The 19717-nt window shown below is 36.2% G+C and overlaps 2 protein-coding genes across 6 annotated transcripts in view; one reads left to right on the top strand and one right to left on the bottom strand.

Annotated features, from left to right (window-relative positions):
- fdl (fused lobes) overlaps positions 1-19717 on the bottom strand; it is a 335607-nt gene that overhangs the window by 182471 nt on the left and 133419 nt on the right. Inside the window, exon 1 of one of the 4 annotated variants that reach the window (XM_069825926.1) lies at positions 4726-4870. The exons of the other annotated variants lie outside the window; for them this stretch is intronic. The gene's annotated coding sequence lies outside the window, so the exon portion shown is untranslated. Of the gene's footprint in view, positions 1-4725; positions 4871-19717 lie in introns of those variants that run through there. 4 annotated transcript variants of the gene reach the window in all.
- Positions 1-19717, top strand: part of s-cup (stanley-cup) — a 340619-nt gene that overhangs the window by 286066 nt on the left and 34836 nt on the right. The window lies entirely within an intron of this gene.

Raw genomic sequence — 19717 nt, 5'->3', positions numbered from 1 at the left:
ATACATGAAACGAATATACAGAATAGCCTATCAAGTTGTTTGTGCATAAGAAGCTATTTTAATCTTACCTGTCCTCAATTCACTCCGAAGTTACTGTAATAACATTATAGCATTATGTCCATATAGAGAAACTACACTTTCCAATGGTGAAATAATAATTAATTACACAAATCGGTTAATTTAGCTTCCGATATTACTTCATACAAACACAGAAATATTCTCTGTAGGCTATGATTCAAAGCTTTCGATTGTTGTTAACCAAGGCCTCTTATAGACGAATTCATTTGTTTATTTCATTACACCGCCTTAGATGGCAGTTATTTTAATCTTGAAACTCATTTATCTCATTAAATATCAGTCCTATCAAAATTTTTCAAAGAATAAAACTTATCGGAAATGAGTTTTAAAGAAATTTTTGTTATGTAACATTTTTAACAAAAATCAATAATAAGCGAGATATTTTGATTTATTTAATTCAGACCCCCTTATAACCCCCCTTTTAAATAATGTATTTTGAATGCCATATAGCCTAAAATCTAAGTTACAACGAACTTAATTTATATTCCAATTTTCATCGAAATCGGCTCAGCCATTATCGCGTGAAAAGGTAACAAACATACAGACAGATAGACATACATACATACAAACAAAAATTAAAAAAAAAAGCGATTTTCGGTTTCAGGGTGGTTAATTATATATGTTAGGACCAATTATTTTTGGAAAATCGAAAATTACCAGAAAAATTTCGGCTACAGATTTATTATTAGTATAGATGTCAAAAAAGAGGAAAAAGCATGGCAGCGACTTCACCAAGAAAGCGTAAAGCGTGTTGTGGGAGTGGGGATAACTTCCCCTACTGGTATTCTGTTCTTTCAGATTTAACCGAAAGAAGATAATGAAGAAGGAATTATGCTCACGGGGACATCAATTATAACTACAATAACAAAATTATTAGGAGTAAGCATTCTTAAGCATACATTTCATGGTGATATTCGGCATTCGGAGTTAGTACTAATAATTTCATGTGGTCAAACAAAATACATTTTTAGGTTAGGGCTCGTCAATCAATTGTTTAGTCAAACCAATGAATTTCATATTGATAGACAAAATACCTAACATATTGATCCCTTTCTCTTATAGTCTGCCTACGAAAATATGTTACAAATTATTTAATTATTTAGAATAACCTTCCAACATAAAGGTAAAGTACGGCGAGTAAATAAGTCATTCAGTACGTAGGATCGTGATTTTACTTCATATGGTGATATCTGGTATAGTCGGAGGCATCGATTTTGGCAGATGAACTCAATGACATTTCCAGTAGGCGAGCCAATGTTTTGTGAGAACTGCAAGAATGAATTGCGATAAGGCTGTCTGTCGTTGTTTATATGTTCACACTCGCCTCTTGTATCGTCATTATTAGACTAATTAATAAACACACCACAGTACAGTCCGATTCATGAGAGTGTCGTAAATGACTTTCGTTCGCCTCCTGCATTTTCTAAATTAAGAGGAAAAAAGCATTGCATAACCAGAACCAAGAAAGTATTGCAAATGTTCATTACTTCATGAAGCGACAGGCGAAAAATAGATATGAGTTGTGTCGAAATGTCTTCATTAATAACAAACATTCATGAAGTACGAGAATAAGTTGCGGAAATGACAGGAATCGACACGTTGGATAAATAACCGAAAGAATAGGTATGCTGAAATAAGGAAATACGTAATTCGATAATCTACGAGATTCGATCCAATACTGTGGATTGAGTCTCGGCGTAGCTCAGTGGTTAGAGATCCTAGTGCGTGTAACTGGGAGTCAAGAGTTCGATACCCTGCCCCGGAGCGAATTTTTCTCAATTAATAACCTGTGGTAATTCGATAAACCAAGCAAGAAATCTCATGTTCCAAGAGTCTTAATGGAAGCAGATGAATATGAGAGGAATGATAAATAGGTCATGAGAAAAGCCGTCGATTCGTTTCTTGTGTTTTACAGTCTGAGCCTGATACTTGTCGAGCTTGATGGAATGTTGAATGTTATGTTTTATTTAACGACGCTCGCAACTGCAGAGGTTATATCAGCGTCGCCGGATGTGCCGGAATTTTGTCCCGCAGGAGTTCTTTTACATGCCAGTAAATCTACTGACATGAGCCTGTCGCATTTAAGCACACTTAAATGCCATCGACCTGGCCCGGGATCGAACCCGCAACCTTGGGCATAGAAGGCCAGCGCTATACCAACTCGCCAACCAGGTCGACAGCTTGATGGATGAAAGATCTCCAGATATCAACTTTCGTCGAGATCGGACGACTTGAGATTTTTCATCCCCTTCTGCCTTTTCACTATTCCTTAGATGGTATTTAAAAAATCGGACAACGTTTAATCAAAATTGTTGAGAGTAACCTTCATTTTAAATGTTACGTCTCTACGTCGGCTAGTTCGAAATACTTGAGTGAAATTTTTAAAACCGTCATCTCCTTTCTCTCTCCTCTCTGCTCTTTGGGGGATAAAAAAATTCTCAAAAGTTATCTGAATGTATTAAATGAAGTTGAATTTTTTTTTTAATACATTTTAGAAACAATTCTGAAAGATGAGATGAACAGTCTAACTCAATTTTATAAAGGAGCATTTGTTTTAAATTTAAGGGCTGAATGGCTGTTGGTTCAAAAAATAAACCAGTATATTTTGATCATTATTACCTTCTATTTTACATCCCTTAATGTTCGTATTTCGTAAAACTCCGTCTTATCTTTTGACTAAGGATTAACAGAAACCTACACACAGGGTTTAAGGAGATTTAAGATGATTAGTCAGTCCGTTGATTATAGAATAGTTATATATATATATATATATATATATATATATATATATATATACAGTATATATATGTAGATTGTCTTTATACTTTATAGTAACTAGGAAAAGATTATGCAGCGGCAACTGGAATTATCTCGAAAACAGTGTGCCGGGGACTTCTCTTTTCACACGCATGCACACATACTGCATAGATTACTGCAGTTGTATAAAAGTGGTTATATGTGCATTGTTTTTGGAGATGACTGTCCATCCGAGTCCACTAGGATAATCAGGAACGTATGTTTACTCTTATGTCTCACCCATCCCAGCTGCGACGAAGATAACAACCGACCTTGCAGCTAAGAGTAACTCGCTCTGGAGTTCTGATTAATAAATTCCATCTGCCTAAATCGATGGCGTCAACTATAACAGTTGGTAACACTGACAAGACAGTAATATTTGTTGTTTAGGAACTGTTCTTATGTGACCCTCACTACAGGACTCACCCGCGCCTCGCTCTGCTCCCGCTCTCTACAAACGATACGCAGTTCACATAAACAACGCATAGTATGATTCTGTGGAGCTGTGTACAGTCGTAAATAATTTGAAGAATATTGTTAATTTATATTAATATTTTAGGTTCTGGACAAAGTGGGCTATTCTGTTATTGTCGTATTATTTACGTAATGTTAATATTATGCATGCTTCCAAAAAAGTAAACTCATCTGTTATTAAAATAATTATGCAAACAGGAGTGTGTAACACGTTATGATGACGTCTCGTGCTGCCATGCATTCTGTTGCGTTACAGTCCAAGTTAGATCGGAATTACAATACGAACTTCCTAGCTGTCATTACAATAGGAATGAAAATTTTTCTTGAAAACAATTAAAGGTTTAATATTATGTGCCATATAATAGATACACTATTAGATTCATAAAGTAGTTGTTCACCTGATGATAGTAAGAAATACTGTATCATATTTCAGATTTGCTCCAGTAACGCCTTGTGACGTACAACGAATATTTTCAGAGTACAAATATTGTTATTTTTTTTCTAAACATAAAAGGAGTATTTCTTTCGATAAAATGAATATGTTCATTTTTATTTGTTATAATGAGGGTAGAATCATAATTGTATATTTTGTAAGTTATTTTAGATTGCGAGTTAAGAAGTGTATAATTACAAATTATTCTTTTCTTTTTAATTGGCCTATTATTTTCTTATTATTTTCTTTTTCTAAGCCCGAGGACGATTGGAGCACATGTTTGGTTACAACCCTGTTGTACGTGTTTGTCGTTCTGGTTCACTGACATCGAGAGTTGTGCTAATACTTTTCATTCGGTAGCTCACACAACTTAACAGTTTTGGTACCAAATTCCTAGCTCTGGCCATCACTAATCCACTCAGATGTAAGGTTGTGATTGACATTGTCAGGGTGAACTCACGTGTGTGATGATTCGGAAACATTTTAGGTTTTGTCCTTTAAATGTGGAGAAATTTGACCCGAAAAAAATGTAACATTGAAAAACTCCTTACAAGAACGAAAAATTACATTTGTTCGGATCACATTTTTGCACATTTAAAGGACAAAACTAAAATTCTTTCAATCATATATTATCATAATACACTGCTCTCTTAAATTGATTGAACATATTGGGAATTAAACCAATGGCTTTTCCAAAACACGCTGTGAAATATTTCATATAAAACAACTTTTATCTTGAAAAGGAAGCAAAAACGAGCAAAACTGTATTAAACTTCATGGTTTGAAATATCTCCAAGAATAGCCACCTAAAATTATGACATTACTTACGGTTACAAAACCGGAACTATACAGTAGAATTTCGATTTTACGTTACTTTCTGCGCTTTAAGAAGTTAACTAATTTAAAAACTGAATATAAGGGAAGGATATTTAAAGCGAACCAACCTCAGTCATCAGAAATTTCTACATCCGGCACAGGGTGCACACCACGCGGTGGCGGTCATTGTACGCAACGAAGACCACAGAGAATCATCGTCACCAACTCACTCGCACAGGTTGCACATCCGACTGGAGTTCACACAGGATCTACGCCGGGGAGGCCGCCTCCCCCCTCCCTCCGCGATCCCCGGAAACTAGACTTGCGATAAGTCCCCGCTCGGCAATCTTCCGGTCTTACGGCTTCTCAGTCTGCGGAGCCAAGGACGTGGTCGTCCGTCGTATTTGGCTCGGGGCTGTCGGTCAACTCAGCGCGGGGAGGCCAAGTAAAACAAAACCCGTCCGCCAAGTAATGCAGTGTTTACAGCCACGGCGATGTTCACGGCACCTTGACGACTGGTTCCACTGCCTTGGCCACGACATTCACTAATTCAATAAGGTCTTCGACGTGAACATTAAGTTAATTTAACAGCGATTTAAAAGAGAATCACAGAATTTCTCTAAAATAAAATACAGATTATTTCGGATGACAATCTGCAAATTTTCGCCCGGTAGTTCAAAATAGGCTTGCCAGGTGTCCCATATTGTACCGAGTGTCTGAGACCTCAGAAACTTGTTCCGTATGAAATCCATACTGGACACCAAAAACTTCGTATTTATACGGACATAAGGCCTATGTCATGAATAGGGGGCGGATGTTGATGGCCTAAAAATCTATTTAAAATTAATGCCCTTAAACTAATGGAAAAAATGACAAAATTAAAAGAAAATAACATTTAAATATTACTCACCGTACTCGCACAACAACTTCTTAAAAATTAGTCACCTTGTTTCAGTGACTGCCCTGCAAATCTCGGAGAGAGGAGGCAACTTCCTGGAATTTGGCTAAGGTAAAGGAAAAGAACATCCAACAAAATGAAGGTTGCAAGGGAAAACTATAGATTTTAATGAGGGTTTACAATGTGTTTCAATTAGGGGTGGTCCATGTCAGTGCCTACATTCTCCGTCTCCTTCCGCGCTTCACTTTTGTTACCAGATCTTCCAGATGAGGGAGTGTGAATGGCATAACAAATTGTGGGCGCAGCGTGCATTCTTGCAATCTTTGTGTTAAAAATACTGTCTACTACAGTAGCCATCCCTTCCGAACCATGTTGAGGACACAACGTCCTGTCCAAGACATGGTGAAAGTTTCCCCTCTTCCAAACATAAATTCTAAAGACACCCTCGTACCGAAAAAAAGAACAGTAGCGGTCAAAGTCCTCACTTACACTAAGCTGATGTCAAACATTTTATATTACTTTCGTTGTGAGAAGTGAAGCTTTCAATGGAATGAGGGTTGGACTTTAGAGTCCGCCATCGGTCCCTATCCTGTGTAAGATTAATCCAGCCTCTATCATCATATCCCACCTCCCTCAAATCCATTTTAATATTATCCTCCCATCTACGTCTCGGTCTCCCCAAAGGTTTTTTTCCCTCCGGTCTCCCAACTAACACTCTATATGCATTTCTGGGTTCGCCCATACGTGCTACATGCCCTGCCCATCTCAAACGTCTGGATACTAAAATATTGTAGGCTCAGTAATACCAAACTCTAAGAGACAACATTTATAAAATGCAGTATTATGCGATTTAACATAAAACATACACTAAAACTATAAAAATGGACTTAATATGCAAGTTAAATTTCTAAATATGCTTTATTATATCCAAAATTCTAAATAGACACTATGTACGAATTTATCCCTAAAAAAGTCGAAACACGCAAATAAGCACGGAAAAAGTCCCCTTTTCACTTATATATATTTATCCCCTCATTCTCACTCATTGACTCTTCCTTCACACTTTCATTCGTATCTTTTCCCACTCCTGTGTCCACATTCGTCACTTTCTTCTCTGTGATTATTCTGTCACTTTTGTCCCCCCTAACTTGTTTGCACTAACTTTTTCTTACTCTCTTTCATCGCTAATATTCTGCTCTCAATACTCTTCACACTGACTTCCATTTCCCTTTCAAAAGCACTTACTATTCTGCTCCCAATATCACTAATATTCACTTTAGTTTCTGCTCCATCTTCTCCCAACCCTGGATTCAAATCTTTCTCTTCCCCTTTTCTCTTACATATTATTCCCTCACTTCCCCTCACACTTTCTTTCATTCGTATCTTTTCCCGTCCCTGACGTTACCTCGTTCCTCGCGTGATTCCCACCACGGTTCCTCGTCTGTCTCCCTTCTCTCGGATCGCTGTCTTCATGCTTCATCAGCATTTGCTTTATGCGTACATATCGCTCACTGATCCATTTTTCTTGCATCATCACTTTTCTTTCCAAGCCTTCCGTCACAGTCTACGCGTTGCCTTAAATTCCACAGCTGCTTAGTTTCTGCTGACGCTCTTCTTCTCTCCCACAGACATCCTTCATTCCTTTTAATCATTACTCCATCCCTGGATGACGGCTAGATCACTTCTGCTTCCTTCTGAATTTCTTTGTTGCTTTTTTCATCGGTATTCATTGGACTCTTCTTTTACTGTACACCCTGCTGTTCTCTCTCCTTGGAAGATCTCTAATCATGGACTCCTGTAATGAAAAGTTTTGCTGGCAACAATCTAGGAGGTAGAATATTTTTTTCCATTTATCTAGAGTTTGTTCTTCATCAATACCGCGAAATGCCCATTCACTCTTGCTTTCTTTCAGAAACGGCATTAACATCTTCTTGTTTTGTCGTTTTACAGCTGAAGTCTCAATCGATTCTTATCCTATTCTGTCTGATATTTTTCAAATTATTCATGAAGAATTCTATTGAGCTCTCGTAGATATTAATATATACATTTAAATATGCAAAATAAAATGTATAATTGAGGCGGTATACGGTAAAAGGATACATAGTCCAACATTCTGAGAAAAATTCTTTTAAAGTTTTCAATACGTTATATTTATTGTTCTAATTTTTATATCACCGTCTCTTTAAAAACATACTGTTTTATTTACCTTCATCCAAAATATTATATATGTTTGTTCATATTGTTAATATCAGAATATTAAATTAAAATTAAAGTCACTTAAATGGTATGTGCCCTTTTTCCAAAGAACATAATTATTATCATTTAAAATAGTTTTCCAAGAAAATTGATAATTTATTAAGCTCATTAATACTGGTAAAAGTGAATTTAATCTTCATTAAACATTTTTACTATCCAATTTCTGTCTTCTTCTGTTAGAAAAGACTTCTGGTGCTTTGTACGACTGGTCACTTTCATAGTACTAGCACAGTCTATTTATACAGTCACGAAGCTCAATACGTAGTAAGTATCCATCCATAGATAGTTGCTAACCACTAGGATCGCTACTATAATCTCATTACAGACAATGCGAAATAGTACCTGCATAGTCTATTGTTCCAAAGTACCCTCATAAACTCAAGCTTCGTGACTGTATATACTAGACTGTGGTACTAGTATAAGGGAATTAACCTTCATTCAACATATTTTTTATCCATATTTTTCTTGTTCTGTTAGGAATCTGTAATGAGATCTATCATCATTCACTTTGGATGGGTACAGCACTGTTGAAATATGTAGACTTCTGATTCCATGCGGGATTGAGCCTTTCATATTATGAAACAGATCATATCAACCCTAATATTAAAAATTTCCCTATGAAATTAGCAATCTATAATCTCTGGAAAATGGCGGTTTTAATGAAATGATCTGGGGAAAACGGACACACAGTTCCGTATGGCTCTTTTCCGTATACCGCCTCAATTATGCATTTAAAAGGGGAAACCCTCGAAATATGCATTTACAGAAAATAAAGTTGGCACCATTCGAATGTAAAAACCATTATCGGTAAAGATCCGCTTTTAATTTTAAAATATACCAAATCAAAAATTCAATTATGTTTTATTTAACGACGCTCGCAACTGCCGAGATTATACCAGCGCAGCCAGTGTGCAGGATTTTTGTCCTGCAGTTCTTCTACATGCCAGTAAATCTAGTGACATGAGCCTGTTGCATTTAGGCACACTTAAATACCATCGACCTGGGCCGGGGTCGAACCTGCAACCTCGGGCACAGAAGGCCAGCACTATAACAACTGCGCCACCCAGAGCTACTTCCAAATCAATAAAAACATGCAACTGGATGAAGTTCCGCTGTCTAATGATCACAATATTTTAAATTATTTACGAGCAATTGGCTACAGTTTGTAAAAACTTTATTATTGTTATATAGCATGTATTTACAAAATATTGCTCTGGTAAAAAAACAAAGATATGAGATACTGATAACCAGACAGTGTATGCGGGATGACTTAAGGAAAAGTGAAGTTGTTTCGTATCAGAGTATATGGCACGTGCTGCGTCGTCTTTTTTTGTGTACCTGGCGAGTACAGTAGCGTACAAAACGAATGAACCCCGGTCCGTTTATAGTAACATTGCAACGCAATGTGTGCAGTTGTGTTATCCTGCTCAAGTATTTAATACGCGTTGAATAGTGGTGTGCTGATCCATTCATAATGTAGAAGGCAAAACGTTAAATTCGTTCAGAGATACGAAATGCAATTAAGAAGTATGGGAGTGACATTTTATGTATTAACGAAGACAATATCGTGTGTAATGTTTGTAAAATTGAAATAAAAACCAGAACAACTCAGACTATTGAGAAACATTGCAACAGTACATCGCACAGGAAATGCGTTGAAATGAAATCTGAGGAACCATCATCATCATCATCATCATCATCATCATCATCATCATCATCATCATCATCATCATCATCATCATCATCATTTAGTTGTGCGGGTCTAAACGACACGTGCAACATGATGCTCAGTGCAAATATTCCTCTAAAGAAATTGAGTGATCCCCATTTTAGAGGTTTTCTTCAGAAATTCTCTCGATACAAAAACTGTTTAAGCGATAGGCGAAGACGATTCAGCTTCGACAACTTACGAGAATATATCGTCGTTTACTGCAACGCTGGTAATTGCATCAATGATGACGAGGACTGAACCTTGCAAGGTATGTAGTACACTACGTTATTTTTCTTTTCCTTCTGACTGTACGGAGATACAGTAGCATGTTGACGTCGTCTGTTTACTTTTAAAACCTGTTGAGCCAATGGTCTGAATGAAAAAAAATGTGCACCCACATTCAACGATAAATCATCCCGCATCCACTGTCTACTGATAACATTAATAATGGGAATTAAGTTTTTGGGACCTTATTTTTTGGAAAAATAAACAATGGAACTGAAATGCATTGGAGAAGAAGTGATTGGGGAAACTGTCTCCTTTCTTCCTCCCCCCCAAGCCACCAGTAGCAGTCGAAATTGTCCAGAAATAACACTCATTGCTAATCCATGTGACTGGCTCGCGCATGCTTACGAGACGAATTAAAAGTTTCGAGGAAAGTATAATGAAATTGGCTCTATGTATAAACTCCGCAAAAGCCAATATTACTTCGTTAATTAGGCTGTATATTAGTGAAGAACACATCAGATTTCAGGTGTCCCGTTGTCGATGTAGAAACCAAGTAGCTTTCAAACGTACTCTGGATTTAAAAGCGAATATCTAGTTTTAATAATTAAGTTCACTTCTATTCGTACTTGATAAGGCATTAGAATTCCGAATAAAATTTGAATTAATCTATATGCTTCCTAACAAACTCAATTATGAGTTGTGGTAACCCTGCAAAACAAAAGCAGTCTCTGGAGAAATTTATATGCTAATTCAATCTAGGCCTATATTCCCTCCACCTAGTTCGTAGCCGTAAGTTATTCGTTGTCCTTGTAATCATGTCTTTCAACTGTTGCATAAATCCAATATTGAACTCGTAAAAATTCACCTTCAGCGATACAATAGGAACATCCTTCCATTATTTCGCATTTCAACATGCATTTGTTTCAGTAGTTGGTCGTGGTAAATGCAACTCAGGCGCAGCTTTCACGCTCCATGTAAGCTACGGTCGTACGTTCGAATACTAATTGTGTCATGGATGTTTACTCTTGTCAAGGCGGTGTCCTGTATTGTCTTACATGTAGGCCCGGCATTTATGTGTTATGGAAATTGCACCTCTGTTTCCCTGAAGTGAAATAGAGTTATGCTGTCACATTATAGCACACAGCTCTCGCTGAGATGCAACCATAATAATTTGGTTAGTATAGCTTTGATTATAAGAGTGTTTAACATTGTATGAATTCATGGATAGTTGTAGAATGCGTACTAACTTAATATGGAACTGAGTTGCAGGGATATGTTAGAACAATGATTGCAACAAGAGAGCCGCGGCGGTCTGGAGGTCCGAAGAGCAGTTAATGGGTACCTCGAAAATAATAATAATAATAATAATAATAATAATAATAATAATAATAATAATAATAATAATAATAATACGAAGTTGAGAAAGAATTAGATGTTAATAGCGTGTGGGAAAATATCAGAGATAATATCAAAATTGCAGCTGAACAGAGCATAGGTTATTATGAAACTAAGAAAAAGAAACCGTGGTTTGATGAAGATTGTTGCATGGTAATAGAAAGAAAGAAATAGGCAAAACTGAAATTCTTACAGGATCCAGTTGAGGAGAAGAGAGATAATTATTTCAATGAAAGACGGGAAGCAAGTCGTACACTTAGGAATAAAAAGAGAGGTTACTTGAAGGAAAACCTGAATGAGGTAGAAACAAATAGTAAAAATAAAAACATTCGAGATTTATATAAGGGTATAAAGGAATTTAAGAACGGATATCAGCCAAGGGTAAACGTGATCAAGGATGAGAATGGTGACTTGCTTGCAGACTCTCCATCAATCCTAAACAGATGGAAAAACTATTTTGCGCAACTACTAAATGTGCATAGGCCAAATAGAAATGATCGGGACGAAATTGAAATACAAACTGCTGAGCCATTTATACCCGAACCCACGTTTTCAGAAGTCGAAATTGCGATAGAAAATCTGAAAAATTACAAGTCTCCAGGTATCGATCAAATTCCAGCAGAATTAATATAAGAGGGTGGAAGTGCATTATATAGCGAAATTTATAAACTTGTACTTGCTATTTGGGAAAAGGAAATTGTACCAGAACAATGGAAGGAGTCCATAATTGTACCTATTTTTAAAAAGGGGGACAAAACCAACTGTGGTAACTTTCGAGGAATATCACTTTTATTGACGTCGTACAAAATTTTGTCCAATATTCTTTTGAGAAGATTAACTCCGTATGTAGATGAAATTATTGGGGATCATCAGTGCGGTTTTCGGCGTAATAGATCGACTATTGATCAGATTTTTTGTATTCGACAGATAATGGAGAAAAAATGGGAGTATAAGGGTACATTACATCAGTTATTCATAGATTTCAAAAAGGCATATGACTCGGTTAAGAGGAAAGTATTATATGATATTCTTATTGAATTTGGTATTCCCAAGAAACTAGTTCGATTAATTAAAATGTGTCTCAGTGAAACATACAGCAGAGTCCGTATAGGTCAGTTTCTATCTGATGCTTTTCCAATTCACTGCGGGCTAAAGCAGGGAGATGCACTATCACCTTTACTTTTTAACTTCGCTCTAGAATATGCCATTAGGAAAGTTCAGGATAACAGGCAGGGTTTGGAATTGAACGGGTTACATCAGCTTCTTGTCTATGCGGATGACGTGAATATGTTAGGAGAAAATACACAAACGATTAGGGAAAACACGGAAATTTTACTTGAAGCAAGTAGAGCGATCGGTTTGGAAGTAAATGCCGAAAAGACAAAGTATATGATTATATCTCGTGACCAGAATATTGTACGAAATGGAAATAAAAAAATTGGAGATTTGTCCTTCGAAGAGGTGGAAAAATTCAAGTATCTTGGAGCAACAGTAACAAATATAAATGATACTCGGGAGGAAATTAAACGCAGAATAAATATGGGAAATGCGTGTTATTATTCGGTTGAGAAGCTCTTATCATCCAGTCTGCTGTCCAAAAATCTGAAAGTTAGAATTTATAAAACAGTTATATTACCGGTTGTTCTGTATGGTTGTGAAACTTGGACTCTCACTCTGAGAGAGGAACATAGGTTAAGGGTGTTTGAGAATAAGGTGCTTAGGAAAATATTTGGGGCTAAGCGGGATGAAGTTACAGGAGAATGGAGAAAGTTACACAACAAGAACTGCACGCATTGTATTCTTCACCTGACATAATTAGGAACATTAAATCCAGACGTTTGAGATGTAGCAGGTATGGGCGAATCCAGAAATGCATATAGAGTGTTAGTTGGGAGACCGGAGGGAAAAAGATCTTTAGGAAGGCCGAGACGTAGATGGGAGGATAATATTAAAATGGATTTGAGGGAGGTGGGGTATGATGATAGAGACTGGATTAATCTTGCACAGGATAGGGACCGCTGGCGGGCTTATGTAAGGGCGGCAATGAACCTTCGGGTTCCTTAAAAGCCATTTGTAAGTAAGTAAGTAATAATAATAATAATAATAATAATAATAATAATAATAATAATAATAATAATAAGGTAAAGGTTTCCCCGTAACATGCCATGAAGACAGAGCCAATAATAATAATAATAATAATAATAATAATAATAATAATAATAATAATAAGAATAATAATAATAATAATAGTAATAATAAATTGTAATTTTTAAAAGTTGTTTTATTAAAATTTAAATATCCAAGTATTTTGTGTTAAATAAAATCAAGAACTAAATTTTCTGTTTTAATTGATACCAAATTTCATATTACTATCTTCTACATTCTACTCTACACCTTCAGGTGCATCTACATGGTTCAACTTTTCTTTCAACTTTACACATTCAAACAATGCATGCAAAATTGAACGAAACGCATTCAATTGTGCATGCCTTTTTTCACTAAAAATAAGAACGTATGGAGCAATTGAAAGCTAACCATTGCCGGTGAGTTATTGTTCGTTATTTCGTTCAATAATAGCATGTAACGATTGTTCTAGGAGGCCAAAAATAAACTGAAAACTATTTTGTTTGGTGATGGTGGATCTTTTAAGATGAAAATGGTGAAAAGTACGATTAGCTTTGTATGTATGTATTTATTTACACTGCAAGTGGGCAAGCTCCCAGTGGCAGTGGTATATACAATATTAACAATAGACAATAAAATGATAAACAATACACAATAAAATTTACAATACACAATACAATTTTACAACACATATACAATTCTATACACAATACAATAAGAATACACAATACAATTTAACACAATAATAATAAAACATAAATAAAATACCTAATTTTACAATACAACCTACATAATAATGTATAGGTCCTATATAAGTTTCAATAGTCTTTCACTTTACTCTCATCTCATTCCCTGTAGTGGCACTATGACGCATTTCACTGACACTTTAGCACACATTTCACTGACACTCTGTAACACATTTCACTGACACTATAGAACACATTTCATTGACGCTATAAATTATCACTGATCGGAACTGTTCACTGCACTGTAAAACCATAACTTCACTGACTCACCTCGCTTCACTGATACAACAGTTCAAATAAGTCAAATAATTACATCCTTATGCATACTTATAAACAGATCTAGGCCTACATTTAAACTAAACATTTCTAGTCTAAGGCCCTCTTACACGCTATTTTTAAATAATTTACAATTCAAACCAAGGAAGTAAACTCGTCAGGCTAGATAAATACATGTCAACTTAAAAAAATTAAATGTTGAATGTCACCTTAATTTTAATTTGAACTTTATACACAACTTTTTTAATTATTCTTGAATCTCCTTAAGGAAGGACAGCCCTCAAAGACCGCTGCAGGTAGGTCATTCCAATCATTTATAGTTCTATTTAAAAATGAGAATTTACCTACATCCGTTTTCTGTTTCCTACATTTGATTTTAAAATCATGATCGTTCCTACCATAGTACGTTGGCTTCTCTAACCGAGCCGTTATGTCTACCCATGCTTTCTGACCTAGATGTGCTCTATACAATGATGTTATTCTAGTTTTCCTACGTCTGTTTTCCAAAGTTTCCCATTTAAGTTCTTTTATCGTATCGTTTCCATCATCTCTTTTACCTTTAACAAATTTAGCTGCCCTATACTGGATTCTTTCTAAGTAATTGATCTGATATATTCTATAGGGATCCCAACATGTAGTTCCGTATTCCATTAACGGTCGCACTAACGTTAGATATACTATTTCCCTCGATTTGGGGCTAGCCTTTCTCAAGATTCTCATAATAAAGTGAAGTGCCCTCCATGCTTTACCCGTAACATTATCAACATGCTCTCCCCAAGAAAGTTTGGAGTTTAAATACATTCCTAGGTATTTACAACATTGTTCTTGCGGAATTACAACACCACTGAATTCGTAATTAAGACTAGTTTCCTCTCGGGTTTTACAAAATGTTACAGATTTACTTTTAGAACCATTTATTTTCATCCTATGCTTTAACGCCCAGTTATAAATTTTATTCAAGTCAGTTTGAATAGCATCTACATCTGAATTATTTCTAATCTTTCTATAGATAATGCAGTCGTCTGCAAATAGCCTCACATTTGATGTAATATTCTGGCATAGGTCATTTACGTATATTAGAAAGAGTAATGGACCCAGAACGCTGCCCTGTGGCACCCCTGAACTTATATTTCCAATTTCCGATATTTCATGACCTACTCTAACTCTCTGGGTTCTACCTTTTAAGAATTTTTGGATCCATAGCACCACTCTTTTATCTATTCTATTCTATTCTATTCTATTCTATTATTGAAGATTATAATAAATACGAATGCCTATGCAGTGTTCAACAACAAATTTGAGAGTCAAGCAAGCCTAAGTATTGGACTGATATTTAATATATCGTCGTTGTTCCTGCTATAACTCCTATGTGACATATTTATCGATTTTCAGAGTTTTTCTTTATTAAATAACTTAAATAGTGATACAGCAAATAATAAAATCTACTAAAATTTCTTTGTTTCGAAAATGTAAGAATTCACAGTCTCCTATGTACGGCTGCCATAGGATGAATAAAATAATGTATTTTTTTCTAATAATAATAATAATAATAATAATAATAATAATAATAATAATAATAATAATAATAATAATAATCCGTGGCGCTACAGCCCATGAAGGGCCAAGACTGACCAGCCGGTGCTGGCCTCACGGCCACATGCCGAAGCAGAGGTGGACGATCATCCAACCAGAATGGAGGTATCGTGTGGTTAGCACGATGAGTCCCCAACCGTTATAGCTGGTTTGCGTAACCGGATTTCGCTACCTATCGTAGCTCCACAAGTGCATCACGATGCTGGGTGGGCACCGGTCCCATACACTGGCCGAAATTTCATGAGAAAATTTCTTCCTCCACGAGGACTCGAACCAGCGCGCATTTCGTAACGTGAGTCCTAGGCAGGATGCCTTAGACCACTACGCCACGGCGCGGGACATATATATATGTATATGCATGCATCTTAATTGAACGTGGGTTTTCAACTTGATTCTTTCAATATTCTCCCCAGATTGAATGCGTACGCGCATGGAAAATTAAACTGTGTAGTGTATCTGTGGGCCTCACTAAAGTAATGTGAGAAAAAGGGGCACATCATCTTCAAAAGGGTTGAGAAGCACTATATTATAACTAGACCTCGGATTTTTAGGCACGAATAGGATAGGCTGCAACAATTTTATGTAAAAATCCTAAATGTATGCAAAACGAGAAACTCTCGAGCTATGATATTGCCTGAAATTAGATGCATTAAAGAACGTATGCTTTAGCCTACACTAAACGAGCCTAAAACTCCGAGGTCTAGACAGTGCTGAGTAAGGCTAGGTAGCTATCAACAGTTGGCATAATGTGGAATTAAGTGCAGTTATCTCACTGTTTTAAAGTCTGTTATTTAACACTGCAAAAATACTAAGTTATGTAATGTGGATAGAATTGGTGATAGCCATATGTAGCCAAGATTCGCCATGTGATTATCTGATATTCGCTCTACACTTCGAGAAACCGTCGGAAAAAATCCAACCAGGTAATCAGTCCAAACGGGAATCGAAACCGCTACCAAACGCAGCTTCGTATCAGCAGGTAAACGCGCCTACCGCCTGAGCTACGCCGGTGGTTCTCTACTAAGTTAACGTTGTAAAGCTTATTTTAATGTAAGGAATTTAGTGAAATGAAGCATTGTTGCAGAATGTGTATTAACATAATATGAAAATGACAGGTTATGTATTGTTACAAAGCGTATATGGTTGTTTAATACGCCTACATGAAATTGGGTGATGTTATGTATCGCTGCACAACGAGTATTAACATATGAAACTAATTAAGGTTATGTATTGTTAAGGAGCGTGTTTTTTACTTGGTTATTTAATAACGCTGTATCAATTACGAGGTTATTTAGCTTCGATGGACTTGGTGATAGCGAGATGATGTTTGACGAGATGAGATCGAGAATTCCAGAGCGTGTGTTAATATGCCTACATGAAATTTGGTGATGTTATGCATTGTTGTAGAAAGTTTGTTAATATACTCAACCGAGTGAGGTTATGCATTTTTGCAGGATGTATGTTACATAAATGAAATTGGTTGAGATTACGCCTTGTATCAAAGTGTGTATTATGAAATTCACTGAGATTATATAGGCCTATTGTTGCGGAGAATGTGTTAACATTTGAAACTGAATGAATTAGTATTGTTGCACAGCGCACGTTAAAAGGGAATTGTGTGAGATTATGTTATGTTTCTGAGTGTGTTAACATTTATGAAATTGATTCCGATTATATATTGTTGCAAAGCGTAGGTTAATATGTTGAATTTGGTGAGGTTATCACGTATTGTTGAGTGTATGTTAACATAATAAATTGACTCTGGTTATTTATTGTTGCACAGCGTATTGTAATATGTGGAATTGGATGAGGTCATGACTGATTGTTGAAAAGTGTGTGTTAATATATGAAATTTCTTGTGGTTATGTATTGTTGCAAAGCGTGTTTTGCATATAAAATTGATTGTTGTCATGTATTATTGCAGTATGTAACATATTAAATTGATTGTGGTTATGTATTGTTGCACAATGTGTATTTACATATGAAATTGATTGTGGTTATTTGTTGTCGCTGAACATGTGTTAACATTATGAAATTGTTAGTGGTTATGTATTGTTGCACAGTGTGTGTTAACGCAGGGGTTTCCAACCGGTGTGTCGCGTAACTCCATGGAATGTGTCGCAATATTTTGGAATTCGAAAATAAATTTTATGCGATCCAGAAAGTCTCTTTACAACGCATTTTCATTTGCAATGAAGTCTTTGATATGGTACATTTTATTTTGAGACAGACTTTACCAATGAAACGTGAATGCCTGCAACAATGTTCAGTTCAGTTTTTCAACCATAAGGGCACGTATAGAGAAAGACTGACTTCACATTAATTTAAATAGGCGAGTTTTCAAAAACGATAATTTTTTTTTTCGAACATCCACATAGATAGGTTGGGATTTTTGAATATATATTTGTTTTTTTTTTTTCTAATGCCACTCAAGTTGCTGCTTGTTCTTTTACAATTTTCGATTGCGTGTTATCACCAATCTATCTACAACAATGGATATCCGAAACTACACAGAAGTTGTTATCAGTGCTTTTTTTCTTGCGGAACGTGCTGGAACGGCGTTCTGGCACGTTTTTCTTGCATTTTTCATCATGGAACCGAAATATGTGTGAATAACTATGTTTTTAATATAATTTTTCTTTGAATTCCGCTTAGATCTTGAAAGTCTAAGTTGGACGAAAAGGAGGTTAAAAACGACAAAATTCCCGTGCAATGAACAGTAATCATCTGCCCGTCCACTATAAAATATTCTACACAAAGTTTCACCACCTTTTTCTCCAGAAAAAAAGATTATTATTATTATTATTATTATTATTATTATTATTATTTATTACTTACTTGCTGGCTTTTAAGGAACCCGGAGGTTCATTGCCGCCCTCACACAAGCCCGCCATCGGTCCCTATCCTGAGCAAGATTAATCCATTCTCTATCATCATATCCCACCTCCCTCAAATCCATTTTAATATTATCTTCCCATCTATGTTTCGGTCTCCCTAAAGGTCTTTTTCCCTCCGGCCTCCCAACTAACACTCTATATACATTTCTGGATTCGCCCATACGTGCTACATGCCCTGCCCATCTCAAACGTCTGGATTTAATGTTCCTAAGTATGTCAGGTGAAGAATACAATGCGTGCAGTTCTGTGTTGTGTAACTTTCTCCATTCTCCTGTAACGTCATCCCTCTTAGCCCCAAATATTTTCCTGAGCACCTTATTCTCAAACACCCTTAACCTATGTTCCTCTCTCAAAGTGAGAGTCCAAGTTTCACAACCATATAGAGCAACCGGTAATATAACTGTTTTATAAATTCTAACTTTAAGATTTTTTGACAGCAGACTGGATGATAAAAGCTTCTCAACCGAATAATAACAGGCATTTCCCATATTAATTCTGTGTTTAATTTCCTCCCGAGTATCATTTATATTTGTTGCTGTTGCTCCAAGATATTTGAACTTCTCCACCTCTTCAAAAGATAAATTTCGATAAATTTCCAATTTTTATATTTCCATTTCGTACAATATTCCCGTCACGAGTCATAATCATATACTTTGTCTTTTCGGGATTTACTTCCAAACCTATCTCTTTACTTGGTTCCAGTAAAATTCCCGTGATTTCCCTAATCGTTTGTGGATTTTCTCCTAACATATTCACGTCATCCGCATAGACAAGCAGCTGATGTAACCCGTTCAATTCCAAGCCCTCTCTGTTATCTTGTACTTTCCTAATGGCATACTCTAGAGCAGGGGTCGTCAGCACAGAGCACGCTGGGGCTAGCCTCTTTTACCCATGGAAAACGCAGTGCACTATAGTGCTCTCGTAGCTGCTAGCGGGTTTGCTCTCTATCTCTCCCTATTGCACGACAGTGCACACGGGACGGCACCGCGTACGCAT

Source organism: Periplaneta americana, chromosome 5, assembly GCF_040183065.1.
Source record: "Periplaneta americana isolate PAMFEO1 chromosome 5, P.americana_PAMFEO1_priV1, whole genome shotgun sequence".
Taxonomy (NCBI): domain Eukaryota; kingdom Metazoa; phylum Arthropoda; class Insecta; order Blattodea; family Blattidae; genus Periplaneta; species Periplaneta americana.
The sequence above is the reverse complement of the archived record's forward strand: the minus strand, read 5'-3'. Positions and strand labels throughout refer to the sequence as shown.